Raw genomic sequence first — 18,616 nt, forward strand, 5'->3', positions numbered from 1 at the left:
TAAATAATTTCCTTTTGAGAAGGATTGCACTGTCTATGAGAGCTTCCAGAATTAATTTTCTACAGTAGGTTTTAAGGTTTGTGCATGATTTCTCTCTTGTTTTTATAAGGTTCTGAAGGACTCTGCGGTGGAAAACATTTTGTAAAATATTTTTGGTATGCTTACTTGTGGCTACATCGAGATTTATAGGTGCAGTGTTTGCACTAGTGGTAGCTGCAGTCGTTTTAGTAACTTTCTGTTTAGTTTTACATTTTAAAAGAGGAGGCAAAGTTACTTTACTGGAAGCTGCTTTTGTTTCGCTTAGTGACTGTATTAGCTGTTTTGTTTGAACATTTTGTATACATTTTGCTAGAGGTGGATGCTTGTTTAGTACACTTTGATTTTGATTTGTTCTACTTCTGCGTTGCTTTCTAAAGAGTTGTTTTTTGGTAGGCATTCTTTAAGGTCTGTTGGAGAAAAAAGAAAGTGTGGATTGGAACGTTGTGCGATGTATGTGTGCTTTGTGCATGAGTGTCTGTGTATGATGGTAGGCATGTATGTAGAGGTGTGTGATTGTGGAATGGGCTGTTACTGCAGGTTGGGAAGACTATTCTCGTATTTGTGTTACTATACTAGTGTTCAGATGACAATACAAAGTGTGCACCTGCTGAGGTGTAATCAGTAATACTAAATCTAATGCTGCAGGGTTAATACAAATGTTTTGTACTTCAGGCACTGCTGGTTTTCAGGAGAGTGGTATTCACTGCAATTGTGAAAGAAAGAAGTTAGTAAATATGTGTGTTAATAGCACTGTTGTTAATGTAGACCTTTATTTCTTTGTTTTTGTAGTAACACTGCTTTCTGTTAATTGTGCACAGAATGTACATGCAGTTTCTTTTGTCTATGTGCATTTTGGATATTTTACTTAGAATCTGTAAGTTGAACTTGCCTTAGAAATGATTAGAATAGTAAGCACACTTGGCTTTTTAAGGCAGTGTTATTTGATGTTAGGAGAAATAACAGTATGCTTTTCTTGCTACTTGTACATGGTAAAAGGCAGGAACTCTTGTGAAAAGCATGCAACGTATGTGTTTACAATGTAGGGTACCTGCAACTTACCCTGGATATGTAGTAAAAATGTCATGCTGTCATTTCTCTCATCTGCTATGATCAAGTGTTACTTTAATGGCGTGTGTTTTACAAGTTTTCATTTACCCATATCACAACACAGAATAGGAAACCTTATATTGCATGCATTTGAATATGGTTCTTGCCATTTACAATCATACTGTTATTTCTCCTATCTTTTAACATGAAATGACACTTTGTTTGACAGCTGTGTGTGTTGTGTCTGATTACTATGCTATTTTCAATCATACTGTTATTTCTCCCATCTTTTAACATGAAATGACACTTTGTTAGACAGCTGTGTGTGTTGTGTCCGATTACTATTGTAACAATTTGCGGTTGTGATGTGATGGCTTGAAAAATTTAGCCCCAACAGTTCTGGCCAACCTTCCCAGGACAGGATACAACACTCCAGTATGTGCGGTATCTTGATAGGATTTGTGAGCCTTTCAATCGAAACATGTGTAGATGATAAAAAACTCTCTGTAATAAGAACAGAGGGTCACATCGAGAAGACACAAGAGTGTTGGACTTGACATTGTAAATCGTTTCACATTTGGCATAATGAACACCCATGATTTTTTAAACTGTATGAGTATGAATATGATCTGTATGATTGAAGTATGAATGATGAATGATGGGAAACAGTTTGTTTTAGGTTGAGCCTATTTTTAGAACATTATTGATGTATAATTAAACACTTAACATTTTCTGTTATGTGAAATAAATACCATATCGAAAAACTTTTTTTGAAAAAACGAAAAAGATTCTGTTGTCTTTGTACCTAGTGGTCCATATTTTGCTTTGTTTATGTATACTCACCTGGAGGACCACAGGGAATGACCAGGCCCCCTTATATTTTTTGGCACATGAGTTATGGCCATAGAGTGCATGTATGTGCCAGGTTTTTAATATTGCTTGTGCTTCTTGAGATAATACACCAACTCTAATACTTTTTAAAATGTTGGCGTATGTGAGGTATGCAGACTGGCACATGTTTTCTGTTAATTCTCTGTATTGTAAATGTTGCCAAAGGTTGACATTTCCCATGCTGCCAACAGTTTTACGGCACAGTTTGTGTCCTAAGGTTTTAAAAATAGGTTCACCTTTCACCTTTCACTGGTGTCAATTGAAGAAGATCTCCGAAAACAATAATGTGTTTTCCTCCAAAGAGTTTTTCGTAGTTTGTTTTGAGTACTTCTTGTAATCTGAGGTGAATCAAAGCCAACATTAGGTTGGAGACCATGCTCACTTAATCTATTAGTAGCATTTTCATTTGTTTTAATACTCTGCATAGTTCCCTTGCAGCTTCTGTAGAAAGTTTGTAATATTATAATTTGTTTTGGTGTTCTACTGGAAGGAGTAATAAATCGGTGTAAAGTGACACTGCCTATGTTGTAGGCAGCAAATCCTGTGGGGCAGTTACAACAGCTGACAGTTTGTTGTTTGTCAATTGTTGAACAAACTTGCTGATGATTTTGATTAGGAATGTTTTGCCTGAACCAGCTTGACCACTGTCGTATAGTAGTATAGGTTTGTAATTTTGGCTGGTGCATTCTTTATTTTCATGTTGTACACCATGTGCAATTTCTTTTGTTACTTCTTGAAAAATGCTACGCTGCTCATTGTTCAGTTTTGATTGCAGTACAGTTAAGTCTTCTGTATCTTCTTCATAGTGACACATGGTGTTTTCTACTTCTGTCATAGCTAATTCTTCCTAATTAGCTATTAGTGGCTGTCTCAGTGGTTCTTGGCTTCCTGTTACAGAAGGTTGACTACTGTCAGGAGTGTCCTTATCTAGTTGGGCCTGGAGTTCTTCTTCGTGTTGCTGTTCATTTTGCAACATTGTTTTGTACTGTGTAAAGATTACATCGTTTATAGTGCTTTCATTTGCTTTGAAAGTGTCTTCATAGGAGTCATAGATAACTAGTAACTCTTCTTCTTTTCTCCATGGTTTAAAAAGTTGTAATATAGTGCTTTATGTTGAGGAGTGTTTAATAACAATTGGATATGATTAAGCTTCATTTGGTAAGTTTCACTAAGCTGCCTTCACAATTTGTCACTCTGTATCTACCTTGTTTTCATCTGGCTAAATATTATTTTTGTATGTGAAGTTTTGGGCTATGTGGTATAGACACATGGTTTCCAAAGTGGTACTCCTGTTTGGGTAGTATGTGTCTAGTAAATTGTTTCTCAAAATTGGCTGTTGGAATTATTTTTGTCTATTGTTTCCATGTCATCGTATGATTTGAGAACTCTTTTTCTAGATTTAGCAGGAACAAGACGTAGCCATACTGTATTTTCAGATTTTCCATACAAAGTAGTACCGGTTAAATGGTCTGCAGCTCCATAGGAGCCACATTTTCTATGAGAGAGCATTTTTATGTCTAAACTGTATAATTTCGGAGATAGTGCTTTGTCTGATGATAGGTCATCCCAGAGGTCTTGAAACTCTTTTTTTTCTGCTTTGGTTAAGTAGGCTGTAACATATCGTGCAACTGCAGTGGAATTGTCTGCAATGCACTGCACATCTATATTTGCATCCCATAAGAAGGCAATGATTGCATTGTAATCATTGATATATTTTGCTTCTTCTGGTCTTTTTATGTAATATGTGTTCTTAGGTGATTTACCTTTAACACTATGTCTAACTGAAGACATGAAGTTGTTTACTTGACCTATTACTGTAACTTGTCTAGGGAAACCAAAGCAGCATTTAGTGTAGTATTTCCCTTTGTTTTTGTATTTGCAACAACAATATTTTCCACATTTGTGTCTTTGAAATTGTAAAATGTGTGCATGAAGTTCACTATTTGTTGCTTCTGAAGGAATTTCACAACTGACATATTTTTTGATAAACTGTAAAACAGTGGCATCACTTTATTGACAAAATTTAGGAGCATCTTTAATCCATAAAAGCATGTGGATATGTGGTGCTCCTCTGGCTTGGTATTCTGTTCTCCAAAAGAAGTGTTGCACTTTCCAATTTCTGAGATAGTGTTTTGTCTGATGATAGGTCATCCCAGAGGTCTTGAAACTATGTTTTTTCTGCTTTGGTAGGCTGTAACATATCGTGCAACTGCAGTGGAATTGTCTGCAATGTACTGCACATCTATATTTGCATCCCATAAGAAGGCAATGATTGCATTGTAATCATTGATATATTTTGCTTCTTCTGGTCTTTTTATGTAATATGTGTTCTTAGGTGATTTACCTTTAACACTATGTCTAACTGAAGACATGAAGTTGTTTACTTGACCTATTACTGTAACTTGTCTAGGGAAACCAAAGCAGCATTTAGTGTAGTATTTCCCTTTGTTTTTGTATTTGCAACAACAATATTTTCCACATTTGTGTCTTTGAAATTGTAAAATGTGTGCATGAAGTTCACTATTTGTTGCTTCTGAAGGAATTTCACAACTGACATATTTTTTGATAAACTGTAAAACAGTGGCATCACTTTATTGACAAAATTTAGGAGCATCTTTAATCCATAAAAGCATGTGGATATGTGGTGCTCCTCTGGCTTGGTATTCTGTTCTCCAAAAGAAGTGTTGCACTTTCCAATTTCTGAGATAGTGTTTTGTCTGATGATAGGTCATCCCAGAGGTCTTGAAACTATGTTTTTTCTGCTTTGGTAGGCTGTAACATATCGTGCAACTGCAGTGGAATTGTCTGCAATGTACTGCACATTTATGTTTGCATCCCATAAGAAGGCAATGATTGCATTGTAATCATTAATATATTTTGCTTCTTCTGGTCCTTTTTTGTAATATGTGTTCTTAGGTGATTTACCTTTAACCCTATGTCTAACTGAAGACATGAAGTTGTTTACTTGACCTATTACTGTAAGTGGTCTAGGGAAACCAAAGCGGCATTTAGTGTAGTATTTCCCTTTGTTTTTGTATTTGCGACAACAATATTTTCCACATTTGTGTCTTTGAAATTGTAAAATCTATGCATGAAGATCACTATTTGTTGCTTATGAAGGAATTTCATTTCGACATCTTTTTCAATAAATTGTAAAACAGTGGCATCACTTTCTTGACCAAATTTAGGAGCATCTTTAATCCATAAAAGTTCACAGTAGTCTAATTTGTTTTGGTGTTCTACTGAAGGAGTAGTAATTGGTGTAAAGTGACACCGTCTATGTTGCAGGCGGCTACACCTGTGGGGGCATTTACAACAGCTGACAGTTGTTTGTCAATTGTTGGAGGAACTTGCTGATGATTTTGATTAAGAATGTTTTGCCTGAACCAGTTGAACCACTCGTATAGCAGTATAGGTTTGTAGTGTTGACAGGTACAATTTTCAGTTTCATGCTGCATACCATTTTCAGTTTGTTTAGTTATTTCTAGGAAAATGCTACACTGTTCATTGTTTAGTTATGATTTCAGTAGAGTGAAGCCTTCTGCAGATTGCACATGCTGACACATGGTGTTTTCTACTTCAATCATGGCTAATTCTGCCTCATTTGCCATTAGTGGCTGTCCAACTGGTTCTTGGCTTCCTTTTACAGAAGGTTGACTGCAGTCAGGAGTGTATATATTTAGTTGTGCTTGGAGTTCTTCTTCTTGTTACTGTTCATTGTGTAACATTGTTTTGTACCGTGTAAAGTATTTGTCTGTTATAGTGATTTAATTTGCTTTGAAAGCATCTTCATAGGAGTCATAGGTATCTAGTAAATCTTCTTCTTTTCTCCATGGTTTAAAAAGTTGTAGTAGCGACATGTAATACAGTTCTTAATGTTGAGGAGTTTTTTATGACAATTTCACATGATTAATTAAGCTTTGTTTGGTAAGTTTCACTAGGCCGCCTTCATAATTTTCGACTCTGTATCTACCTTCTCATCTGGTTTAATATTATTTTTGTATGTGAAGTTTTGAATAGACACAAGGTTTCCAAAGTGGTACTCCTGTTTGGGTAGTATTTGTCTACTAAATTGTTTTTCAAAATGTCTTGGCTGTTAGGATCATTTTTGGCTATTGTTTCTATGTCTTCATATGATTTGAGAACTCTTTTTCTGGATTTAGCAGGACCACGTCTTAGCCATACTATGTTTTCAGATTTCCCATACAAGGCAGTACAGGTTAAATGGTCTGCGGCTTCGTAGCAGCCACATTGTCTATTGGAGAGCATTTTTATGCCCAAGCTGTACAATTTTTGTGACAGTGTTTTGTCAGATGATAAATCATCCCAGAGGTCTTTCATGCTTTTTTCATGTTTTTTATGCTTTCGTTATGTAGGAGGAAACATATTGTGGAACTGCAGTGGAATTGTCTGCAATGTATTGCGCATCTATATTTGCATTCCATAGGAGGGAAATGATTACATTGTAATCATTGATGTATTTTGATCCTTCTGTTATTTTAAAGCAATATGTGTTCGTAGGTGATTTACCTTTTGAACTATGTCTAACAGAAGACATGAAGTTGTTCACTTGTAGTTGAAACTGGTCTAGGGAAACCAAAGCGGCACTTGGTATAGTATTTCCCTTTGTTTTTATATTTGCAACGATAATACTTTCTACATTTGTGTCTTTTAAATTGTAAAATGTGTGCATGTAGGTCACTATGTGTAATTTGTGAAGGGATTTCACAAGTGACATGTTTGTGAATGAACTGTAAAACAGTGGCATCACTGCCCTGACCAAATGTAGGAGCATCTTTAATTCACAAAAGCATGTGGATGTGTGGTGCTCCTCTAGCTTGGTATTTTATCTCCAAAAGAAGTGTTGCACTTCTCCGAGGGGAGGCATTGTTTTATTACAAATGAAGTGTAGCATAGCAATGAAGCGATGATGGAAATATCTTGATACATTTACAGGATCTAGAGAGCAGAGTTCTCCTGGTTTTTTCATATTTATATTTGTTTTATTTTTGTTTGCTATGCTTAGGAAATCGTGCAAATCTTCCCATGCATGTTCTGCACAACTTAATGTCACAAAGCAAGTGGGTGGGCCAAGGTTTCTTATCATATAGCGTACATCTGCATGACGTCGGAACCAGTATTATTTTGTACCACGCATGTTTGCTAAAAGATTTGTAATGTTTGATTGTAAAACCTCTTCTTTTTCTTGCACTTTTTGTAGTAATTGCGTAGCAGACATATTTTGAAAATTGGTACCTGATATCAATTTGTGTGCAACTCCATAGTATAGAGTTGCTAGTTCACTTTCAAAGAGAAGGTGGAATATGTATTCCACATTTTGTCTGAATTTGGGGTCTTCAGAATACATTTGTAAAGAGCGGTATTCTGATGCTGTTATTTGTGTAGGTCGCTCACCGTACCTTCCTCTTTTTTCAGTTGAAAAGAGTATAGGAAAGGCTTGTGCTTCTACACTTTTTCCCCATGCGCTGACTGAAGATCATTTGGCTTGTCGCATTTGGTAAGTTTGATTAAGTAGGTTGTAACATATCGTGCAACTGCAAGGGAAATTGTCTGCAATGTACTGTACATCTATGTTTGCATCCCATAAGAAGGCAACGATTGCATTGTAATCATTGATACATTTTGCTTCTTCTGATCTTTTTATGTAATATGTGTTCTTAGGTGATTTATCTTTAACACTATGTCTAACTGAAGACATGAATTTGTTTACTTGGCCTATTACTGTAACTGGTCTAGGGAAACCAAAGCGGCATTTAGTGTAGTATTTCCCTTTGTTTTTGTATTTGCGGCAACACTATTTTCCACATTTGTGTCTTTGAAATTGTAAAATTTGTGCACGAAGATCACTATTTGTTGCTTCTGAAGGAATTTCACAAGCGACATATTTTTCAATAAATTGTAAAACAGTGGCATCACTTTCTTGACCAAATTTAGGAGCATCTTTAATCCATAAAAGCATGTGGATATGTGGTGCTCCTCTAGCTTGGTATTCCTTTCTCCAAAAGAAGTTTTGCACTTCTCCGAGGGGAGGAACAGTTTTATTACACATAAAGTGTAGCATAGCAATGAAGCGATGATAGAAATATCTTGAAACATTAACAGGATCTAGAGAGCAAGGTTCTCCAGGTGTTAGTATATCTATGTTTGATTTGTTTTTGTTTGATATGCGTAGGAAATCATGTAAATATTCCCATGAATATTCTGCACAACTTAATGTAACAAACCAAGTTGGTGGGCCAAGGTTTCTTATCATACAACGTACATCGACATGACGTCGGAACCAGTACTCTTTAGTACCACGCATGTTTGCTAACAGATTTCTAATGCTTGATTGTAAAACCTCATCTTTTTCTTGCACTTTTTGTAGTAATTGCGTAGCTGATATATTTTGAAAATGAGTACCTGATTTCAATGTGTGTGCAACTCTGTAGCATAGAGTTGCTAGTTCACTTTCAAAGAATAGATGGGATATGTATTCCACATTTTGTCTAAATCTGGAATCTTCATAATACATTTGTAACAAGCAGTACTCTGATGCTGATATCTGAGTTGGTCTATCATCGTACCTTCCTCCTTTCCCAGTAGGAAAGAGTAGAAGAAAAGCATGTGCTTCTATACTTTTTTCCCATGTGCTGATTGGTGATCCTTTGGTTTGTCGCATTTGGTACGTTTCAAGTGCATCATCTATGGTGTCTTTAGAGTGTAATGGATGAATTGTACAATGGTCTAAAATATTGGATACTGTAGCAGGATCTAGAAGTTCAAATTGACCAGTTTTTTGGTAGTGGGAATAATTCCAAGTTATTTGTGATAGCACGTGAAGGAGTTTGGTTGTTGAAAAGTTTTGCAGTGCAGTAACTGCAAAGTATTAAAGGGTCATTTATTTTGTATTTGTTTTCTGCTATAAGGTAGAGAGCTAATTCAAACCATTTGGAGTCTTCATTGTCTTCTATTCTGTATTTCATGTTTACAGTTTTTGTGCTACTTTTATAAAAGCTTCTGCCGCAACACATACCCCCATGGTTTGGTACTTCAGTGGATGTACTTTTAAATTTTAGTATTTCTGTTTTGTATGTGTCTAGTAGAAGGTTGCCACTTGTAGAATTGTTCCTAGTCTGTTGTAAAGTTATTGCATTTTGTAAGTGGCTTTCACTTCCAAAATATTTTGTCTGGATATGCTCTATTTCTTCAAGTAGGTCTTTGGCTGTACCATGTAGAAGATTGTTATTTAAATTGTCTAATGCTAAAGCTGGATTTTTAGCATAATACAGTTTATGGACTAGATTTCTTATAGTTGAATTATGTGATATCATTTTGATGTGATGGAAGGTGCTTTTGCAATTAGGTCCTGAAATGCAGGCTAATGAATGTCTTTGTAGTCCTGTGTGTTTGCGCACTGGACAAGTATCCATATTTTGTAGAAGTTTCATTTTTAATTTGTCTTTGCCTTTTACATATTGGTTGAGGAACTGACATAATGTTTTGAAAGATTTTTTGGCAATGTTACAAATTGACATGCCCGGCCATTTGTACACTGGATGTTTTGGTTCAGTCGGATGGAGAGGTGATACTGAGTTTTCTGGGGATATTTTTGTAAGCAGCATTTCGTGTTCCATTATGGTATTATTAAATTGTTCATGCCCTCGTACACTGCTAAGTATGGCAATTGTGTTTGTTTGCTTTTGTTTGTATGCTTCTTCATTGAAATATTGTTCTGTGCTCGTGGTATGACTCCATTCACCTCTACAGATATTTAAGAAGTTATTTTTTTTGGCATTCCATTTATTGAGAAATCTTTTCTGTAATTTAGTAGTTAGTTTTGTTAGTGGTTCAATTCTGTTTAACACTAAAATAAATAACTTCCTTTTGAGAAGGATTGCACTGTCTGTGAGAGCTTCTAAGATTAATTTTCTACAGTAGGTTTTAAGGGTTGTGCATGATTTCTCTCCTGTTTTTATAAGATTCTAAAGGACTCTGTGGTGGACATTGTTTTGTAAAATACTTTTTTTGGTATGGCTACTTGCCACTACATCAAGATTTATAGGAGCAGTGTTAGCAGTAGTGGTAGCTGAATTCTTGTTAATCACTTTTTGTTTTGTTTTACATTTTGAAATAGGAGGCACAGTTTTTGTACTGGAAGCTTGTTTTGTTTCTCTTAATGACTCTATTAGATCTTTTGTTTGAACTTTTTGTACAAATTCCGGTAGAGATGGATGCTTCTTTTGGACACTTATTTTCATTTGCTCTTCTTCTGCGTTGCTTTCTACGGACGTGCTTTTTGGTAGGCATTCTTTGGGGTCTGTTGGAAAAAAAAGAAAGTTTGGTTTGGGTTGTTCTGCAATTTATATGTGCAGTGTGCATGAGTGTCTGAGTATGATGGTAAGGATGTATGTGGAGGTGTGCGATTGTGGAATGAGCCGCTACAACTAGTTGGGAAGGCTATTCTTGTATTCTTTGTGTGTTACTATACTGGGATTCAGATGACAATACAAAGTAAGCTAGTGGTGAGGAGAAGCACTGATACTAAATCTAATGGTATAGAATTAAAACAGTTCTTTGTTTTGCAATACTAACATTCTAGGGGCTGATTTATGGAATTTGTGCACCAAAAAACAGGTATTTGCGTGCCATTCTGCCCGCAAATCCCTGTTTCACAAATGGGGATTGGTGGGCAGAATGGTGCACAAATCCCAGTTTTTTGGCACACAAATTCCATGAATCAACCACACAGTGTGTTTGAGTAACAGAACATTATGGTAGTATGGTACTTACCTTTTTTGTTTGGAATGAGCAGGTTTCTTCTTAGTTGTTGTTTGTACTTCAGATGCTGCTGCTTTTCAGGAGAGTGGTCTTCACTACAATTGTAAAAGAAAGAAGTTTGTAATTTTGTGTGTTTATAGCAATGTTGTTAATTTAGACGTTGATTTTTATGTTTTTGTAGTAGTCATTTTGTTTGATAACTGAACATAGTGTGTGAGTGCAGTTTCCTTTGACTATGTGCAGCCTTCATATTTTACTTTCAATCTGTTAGTTCAACATGCTTTGTAAATGAGTATAATACTAAGCGTATGAAACTCATTTGGTTTCTTAAGGCTGTGTTATTGGATGTTAGGAGATAGAAGAAATAATCATACTTATTTTCTATTTTTATAGGGTAAAATGCAGAAACTGTATAGAAAAGCATAGAATGTATGCATTTGTAAAGGTGTGGGTAATAAAGCAGAATGATGTGATATACAGGCAGTGGTGTTATTTCAGCTGGGAGCTTTTTAATGATAGTGTCTATCTGTGTGAGTGTATAAAAATGCATGAATTTATCCTGGCTGTGTGTAATTTTATAATACACTACTAAGTATTTTTCTACAATTATACTGTTATTTCTCCCATCTTTTAATATTATAATTTTTTAGATAGCTGTGTGTGTAAAAAAGAATTTAGACAGCAGACAGGTTTGGAAGTGACAGTTGATTATAGCAGATGGGAAAAATAATAGTAAGTTTATTTTATAGGTTATAAAGGTTAAGTGGCAGTTATTCTGTTTATATGCATTTATAAGAGTTGTACATGTAATCTGCATAAAATATGCATACCGGTAGTTTGTATTCATGCATGTGTATATGCATGCAGCTGCACGTAGAAATCTTGGAGACTTGTACAGTAGTTTTTGTAGTAGGTACTTTCCAATGATATGAGACTTGTACTCAGAGTGATCAACTGTACATTTGAAGTGCTGAACTCTGATGATGCAGTTAGATGTAGAGGTCTTGGATGCGATCGGTGGATGGTTGTGTGACTGCTTAGCTGTATCCAATGAAGGAATGGCACATAGAGTGAAGTGAAAAGGGTAGAAGGGCTGTCTAAGAGTTATGCAGTCCGCCGACATCGTGGCTGTCCGCGGACAGGACGTGCTACATCCGGGGTTTTCCAGCAAATCCAGAATGGAAAGGGGACTGTAGGGATTAGCCAATCAGGTGTTCAGGTTGTGCATTTCCTTTGAAAGAGTCTGTGTGTAGTGAAGATGGCAGAGGCAGAGAAAGTCAGGGTGTTGGTGGTTGGAGTTATGTTTGTGCATGGTTTATAGCAGTATGCTCAATGCAGGCATGTGGTAAACAATCTTGATGTTAAAGGAGTGGAGGTGGTGTGGAGCACTGTGCCTGATTGCAATGTACAGGGAATTGTACAAGTTTGGGCAGGATGAACAGTCCCCATGTAGTAGTTTTGCACTGTGGTGCTTTGCATTTGGGCTATGTCAGTGCCCCTACTTTGTTGGCAGATTTTGAACACTTGGTTCAAGCAGTAATGAACATCCTTCCAAATGCCAAAGTGATTATTTCTGGATTAGTACCTAGGGCAATATGGGACAATAGTTTGTTTTTTTCTCCTCAGCAAAAGATTGCAAGGTGTGCAATCAACCGAGGCATGTGTGCTTTCATGCTTAGAGCTGGTATCTTCTTCTGTAATGAGAATATTGATTCCAGTAATGCTGTTTATTTTAAAGAAGATGTTATTTCTTTATCTTTTATGGGGAATGCCATGCTGTTTTGGAATTTAAGGGTTGCTTGAGAAGGTTATGTGAAGATTTTAGGAGTAAAGAAAAAAAAGGAAAAAAAATACAAAATAACAGGTGCCCGTCAAGCATCTGAAAAAAATAACTGCTCTTTTCAGAGCCAACCTCAAAGGGGAAATGGGGCACACTATTTACATTTAAATTCACCATGCTCAGATTTTCGATATGTCCGCAGACATGGCGGTAGTCCGCGGACACCGCGTATCACATTCAGTGATTTTGGGGTGGAGAGGTATGCAAATGAGAAAGAGTAGAGCAAGGGATTGGTCAATAAAGTTTACTGGGTGTGTTGTGTAAGGAGAAAGTTTGTCAGAAAGTATTTTTCCTGAGAGAAGAACAGATAGCTGTGGATGTGTGTTAGAAAACAGATTATCTGGATTTTAGGCGACTCATGGATACATTGTTTGGAGGTGCATGCAGAACGCTGTGGAGTAGCTGCAGATCTTGGATTCCCTCATGTGGAAGTGCACTAGCATGGAGTGCATGGAATGAAGTGGCTGGACTTGGTACCTCTCTGTGCTTCTTTGGAGACACAGCATCAACCAGACATAATTATAATTCATTGTTTAGGACATGTGTCTGGAATTCCTTTGCAATTTGCAATGAAAGAAGGACTTGGGAAGGTCATGGACATGTTTCCAAATTCCCAAGTAATTTTTTCTCGTATTGCGCAAAGACGAATGTGGCTGCCTTCTTCTTCATTTGGTCCACAAATGGAGAAAGCGAGGAGCAATGTCAATAAGGCTGTTTGTGCCTTTTTAAGAGATGTTGGTATGTCCTCTTTTTACAATGAAAATATTATGTTTCATAGCACATACTTATTTTGGAGAGATGGCGTCCATCTTACTTATGCTGGCAATCAGATTTTTCTGCAAAATAATCAAAATGCATTGCAACCTTTTTTGTAATTACATTAACACATTTTGTAGTAGGTGTTAATCATTGAAGTTTTTGAAATACAGAAAACACCACCAAAAGGCTCTTTTCAGAGCCACCACTTCCTCCCATAGAAAAGTGCAATGGTTATGATAGAGCACACTATTTATTTGTCACTTCTATTTTTAAACTGTGAAAGGCGGCCCTGAAAAGAGCCTTTTTTTTGGTTTTTGTTGTTTTATATTCTTTTGGGTTTTTTACACATGACACACAAGGAAAGGAGGGTAAGGAAGGGGCACCAACCACGGGGATACGAAAGGGCAGGTGAAGAGAGGAAGATGTAGGGTAGGCCTTATTCAGGTAGTGGGCAGACCTTCTCGTGCTCCTTGACTGCAGTCTCGAAAGCACTCCGAAAATTCTCCCCCTGCAGAGTACTGCGTCACAGTACATACACAATATTGTGACCCTCGAAAGGTAAGGGTCAACAGCATCATGAATGGCCTTTGAGGCAGCTGGAGGGATGCGCTGACCCACAGGAGTGTCTCTTGTGGTGACAGGAGCGGAAACAGAGGATGTTGTTGAGGAACTCAACCTACTATGTTTATCACAAGGTACAACCTTGCGAATAGCCCCACCGTGGAACAACCTTCATGTTGCTTCATTGATGTCGTACCAAAGCTGTATGAACCAGGCCTCCCACGACTCAGCACCATGTGGCACTGATTGCAGGTGACCTTATTCGCACATGCTTTTGGCACTCCACCAAGAGTGGTAAACAACAACCACACCCAAGACTTACGGCGAGTGCTGGTAGTAGGGACTTCCACTGCCTCATCCTCTTCATCCTCTTCATCCTCCTCCTCTACATCCTCATGCCTGTTCCCCTTTGCAGGCCCTTGGGGAGGTGGTGGTGGTGGAGGGGTGGGGTGGTGCTGAGGCAGAAGCAGCACCAGCTGGAACAACAGCAGCCATGGATGCCATCAGGTTTGATGATGGAACAGCAAAGGCAGCAAAAGCAGTTCAATCTTCAATAGTAGACAGACAGAAAAAAGATGAGCTCTAGGGTGTGGCCTTTTATAGGGGTGATGGAACGCACTTTTCAGACACCCGCGCTGTCCGTGGACAGATCAAACACTCAAAAAAGGCTCAGAAAGTTCCAAAACGTATGTAGAACGCCAGGGACATTGTCTGGGACATGTGCAATGGTGAATTTGTACTGTAAAATACTTTGGATTGTCCAAAAAAGTACTATTAAAATGTTCGGGGACCCGAACAGTGTCCGCAAATCAGGACACACGCTCAGCATGGGTGTGAGCACATGATGATGTCGCGAACACGTCCGCAAATGGGAAGGGTGTCCGCAGGACACCAAATGCTCAGGAACGGTTGTGCGCATGCGCGCGGGTGTTCTATGGACAGTGTTCGGGTCCTCAAAGTAATTAAAAGTGCAACACATATGAGACAGACAGTTACGGACAGGCACGATGTTCGTAGGATCTATGGGTGTAGTGCGCATGTGTGTAGATGTTCTACGGACAGTACGGATAGATTTTGTGTCCTTAGGACACCTCCATTTTGGTTAATTGCGGACATTCCAGACACTGAGTGTGATCTAAGAACAGTTCCGTTTTGCTTGCGGACAGTACGGACAGGTATAGTGTTCTTAGGACTCCTCCATTTTGGTTAATTACGGACATTCCGGACAACAGGTGTGTTCTAACAGTTCCATTTTGCTTGCGGACAGTACGGACAGGGATATTGTCCTTAGGACACCCCCATTTTGGTTAATTGCGGACATTCCGGACATCGAGTGTGTTCTAAGAACAGTTCCGTTTTGCTTGCGGACAGTACGGACAGGTATAGTGTTCTTAGGACACCTCCATTTTGGTTAATTACGGACATTCTGGACACCAGGTGTGTTCTAAGAACAGTTCAATTTTTGCTTGCCGACAGTACGGACAGGGATATTGTCCTTAGGACACCCCCCTTTTGGTTAATTACGAACATAATGGACACCGAGTGTGTTCTAAGAACAGTTCGGTTTTGCTTCCGGACAGTACGGACAGGTATAGTGTTTTTAGGACACCTCCATTTTAGTTAATTGCGGACATTCCAGACACCAAGAGGGTAATTCATAGAATTTCGCAGAAAAGTGTCGCAAGCGGCTGGCGCAGAGTGTCCGCGTGCGATTGTCTGCGCCAGGCACGTGCGCTAAAACCGATTTCTGCGCACAGCGTATTCATGTATTTTAGGCTCCCAAACCAGCCGTGGCGCAGAGAATCGCAGCGACCCTGCAGCAGCGCCAGTAACGCCCCGAAGAACGCCCTCGCGCAAGGAAAAGCCATCAAAATCGCTAAATCATCGCAAAGGGCTGCACTAACCCTGGACCAGTTCACCGGGCTGGCAAACAGCAAACGGCAAGCGGGGAACGTGTATTTCAGGGGTGCGCGGGAAGTTCCACACGCGATTTCAGTAGGGTACGTGTATTTCAGGGGTTCGCGTGAAGTTTTACACGCGATCTGGCCTGGTGGAGCGGGCTACGTGTATTACAGGGGTTCGCGTGAACTTTTACACGCGATCGGGCCTGGGGGAGCGGGCTACGTGTATTACAGGGGTTCGCGTGAACTTTCTCACGCGATCGGGCCTGGGGGAGCGGGCTACGTGTATTACAGGGGTTCGCGTGAACTTACTCACGCGATCGGGCCTGGGGGAGCGTGCTACGTGTATTACAGGGGTTCGCGTGAAGTTTTACACGCAATCTGGCCTGGTGGAGCGGGCTACGTGTATTACAGGGGTTCGCGTGAACTTTTTCACGCGATCGGGCCTGGGGGAGCGGGCTACGTGTATTACAGGGGTTCGAGTGAACTTTCTCACGCGATCGGGCCTGGGGGAGCGGGCTACGTGTATTACAGGGGTTCGCGTGAACTTTCCCACGCGATCGGGCCTGGGGGAGAGTGCTACGTGTATTACAGGGGTTCGCGTGAACTTACTCACGCGATCGGGCCTGGGGGAGCGTGCTACGTGTATTACAGGGGTTCGGGTGAACTTACTCACGCGATCGGGCCTGGGGGAGCGGGCTACGTGTATTACAGGGGTTTGCGTGAACTTTCTCACGCGATCGGGCCTTGGGGAGCGGGCTACGTGTATTTCAGGGGTTCGCGTGAATTTTTTCACGCGATCGGGCCTGGGGGAGCGGGCTACGTGTATTACAGGGGTTCGCGTGAACTTTCTCACACGATTGGGCCTGGGGGAGCGGGCTATGTGTATTTCAGGGGTTCGCGTGAACTTTCTCACGCGATCGGGCCTGGGGGAGTGGGCTACGTGTATTTCAGGGGTTAGTGTGAGGTTTCTCACGCGATCGGGCCTGGGGGAGCGTGCTACGTGTAATACAGGGGTTCGTGTGAAGTTGCACACGCGATTGTCCAAGTGCGAGCAGGGTACGTGTATTTCAGGGGTGCGCGGGAAGTTCCACACGCGATAGTCCCAGTGCGAGCAGGGTACGTGTATTTCAGGGGTGCGCGGGAAGTTCCACACGCGATAGTCCCAGTGCGAGCAGGGTACGTGTATTTCAGGGGTGCGCGGGAAGTTCCACACGCGATAACAGCAGGGAATGTGTATTTCAGGGGTTCTGGGGAGTACTACACGTGAATTGGCCGTGTGGGTCCTCCCAGGTGTACGCTCCACAACCTCCACGGCCCCTGCAGGCAGCCCACATCACGGGGGACTACCCTGCACCCCTGCCCATGTCCCGCAAGCAGCCCATTCACCATGGGCATGCCCCCCAGCCAACCCACATGTCACCTTGCACTACTGATCAACAATGCATGTCTCCCACCACCCCCACCCCCCAGCAGTGCAGGGGCAGCCTCCACCAGGCCCCCACTCATGTCTCCCACCACCCCCACCCCCCGGCAGTGCAGGGGCAGCCTCCACCAGGCCCCCACTCATGTCTCCCACCACCCCCACCCCCCGGCAGTGCAGGGGCAGCCTCCACCAGGCCCCCACTCATGTCCCCCTGCACCCCCACCCCCCAGCATCCAGGGTCACCCTCCACCAGGCCACCACTCATGTCTCCCACCACCCCCACCCCCCTGCCACCATGGGCAGCCCCCACCAGGCCCCCACTCATGTCTCCCACCACCCCACCCCCCGGCAGTGCAGGGTCACCCTCCAGCAGGCCCACACTCATGTCTCCCACCACCCCACCCCCCGGCAGTGCAGGGGCAGCCTCCACCAGGCCCCCACTCATGTCTCCCACCACCCCCACCCCCCTGCCACCATGGGCAGCCCCCACCAGGCCCCCACTCATGTCTCCCACCACCCCCACCCCCCGGCAGTGCAGGGGCAGCCTCCACCAGTCCCCCACTCATGTCCCCCTGCACCCCCACCCCCCAGCATCCAGGGTCATCCTCCACCAGGCCCCCACTCATGTCTCCCACCACCTCCACCCCCCTGCCACCATGGGCAGCCCCCACCAGGCCCCCACTCATGTCCCCCTGCACCCCCACCCCCCAGCATCCAGGGTCACCCTCCACCAGGCCCCCACTCATGTCTCCCACCACCCCTACCCCCCAGCCACCATGGGCAGCCTCCACCAGGCCCCCACTCATGTCTCCCACCACCCCCACCCCCCTGCCACCATGGGCAGCCCCCACCAGGCCCCCACTCATGTCTCCCACCACCCCCACCCCCCGGCAGTGCAGGGTCACCCTCCACCAGGCCCCCACTCATGTCTCCCACCACCCCCACCCCCTGGCAGTGCAGGGGCAGCCTCCACCAGGCCCCCACTCATGTCTCCCACCACCCCCACCCCCCTGCCACCATGGGCAGCCCCCACCAGGCCCCCACTCATGTCTCCCACCACCCCCACCCCCTGGCAGTGCAGGGGCAGCCTCCACCAGGCCCCCACTCATGTCCCCCTGCACCCCCTCCCCCCAGCATCCAGGGTCACCCTCCACCAGGCCCCCACTCATGTCTCCCACCACCCCCACCCCCTGGCAGTGCAGGGTCACCCTCCACCAGGCCCCCACTCATGTCCCCCTGCACCCCCACCCCCAGCATCCAGGGTCACCCTCCACCAGGCCCCCACTCATGTCTCCCACCACCCCCACCCCCCTGCCACCATGGGCAGCCCCACCAGGTCCTCACAATCCCCAATCATGTGCGTAATGGTCA

Source organism: Ambystoma mexicanum, chromosome 6p (genome assembly GCF_040938575.1).
Source record: "Ambystoma mexicanum isolate Mex_15411 chromosome 6p, UKY_AmexF1_1, whole genome shotgun sequence".
Classification (NCBI taxonomy): Eukaryota; Metazoa; Chordata; class Amphibia; order Caudata; family Ambystomatidae; genus Ambystoma; species Ambystoma mexicanum.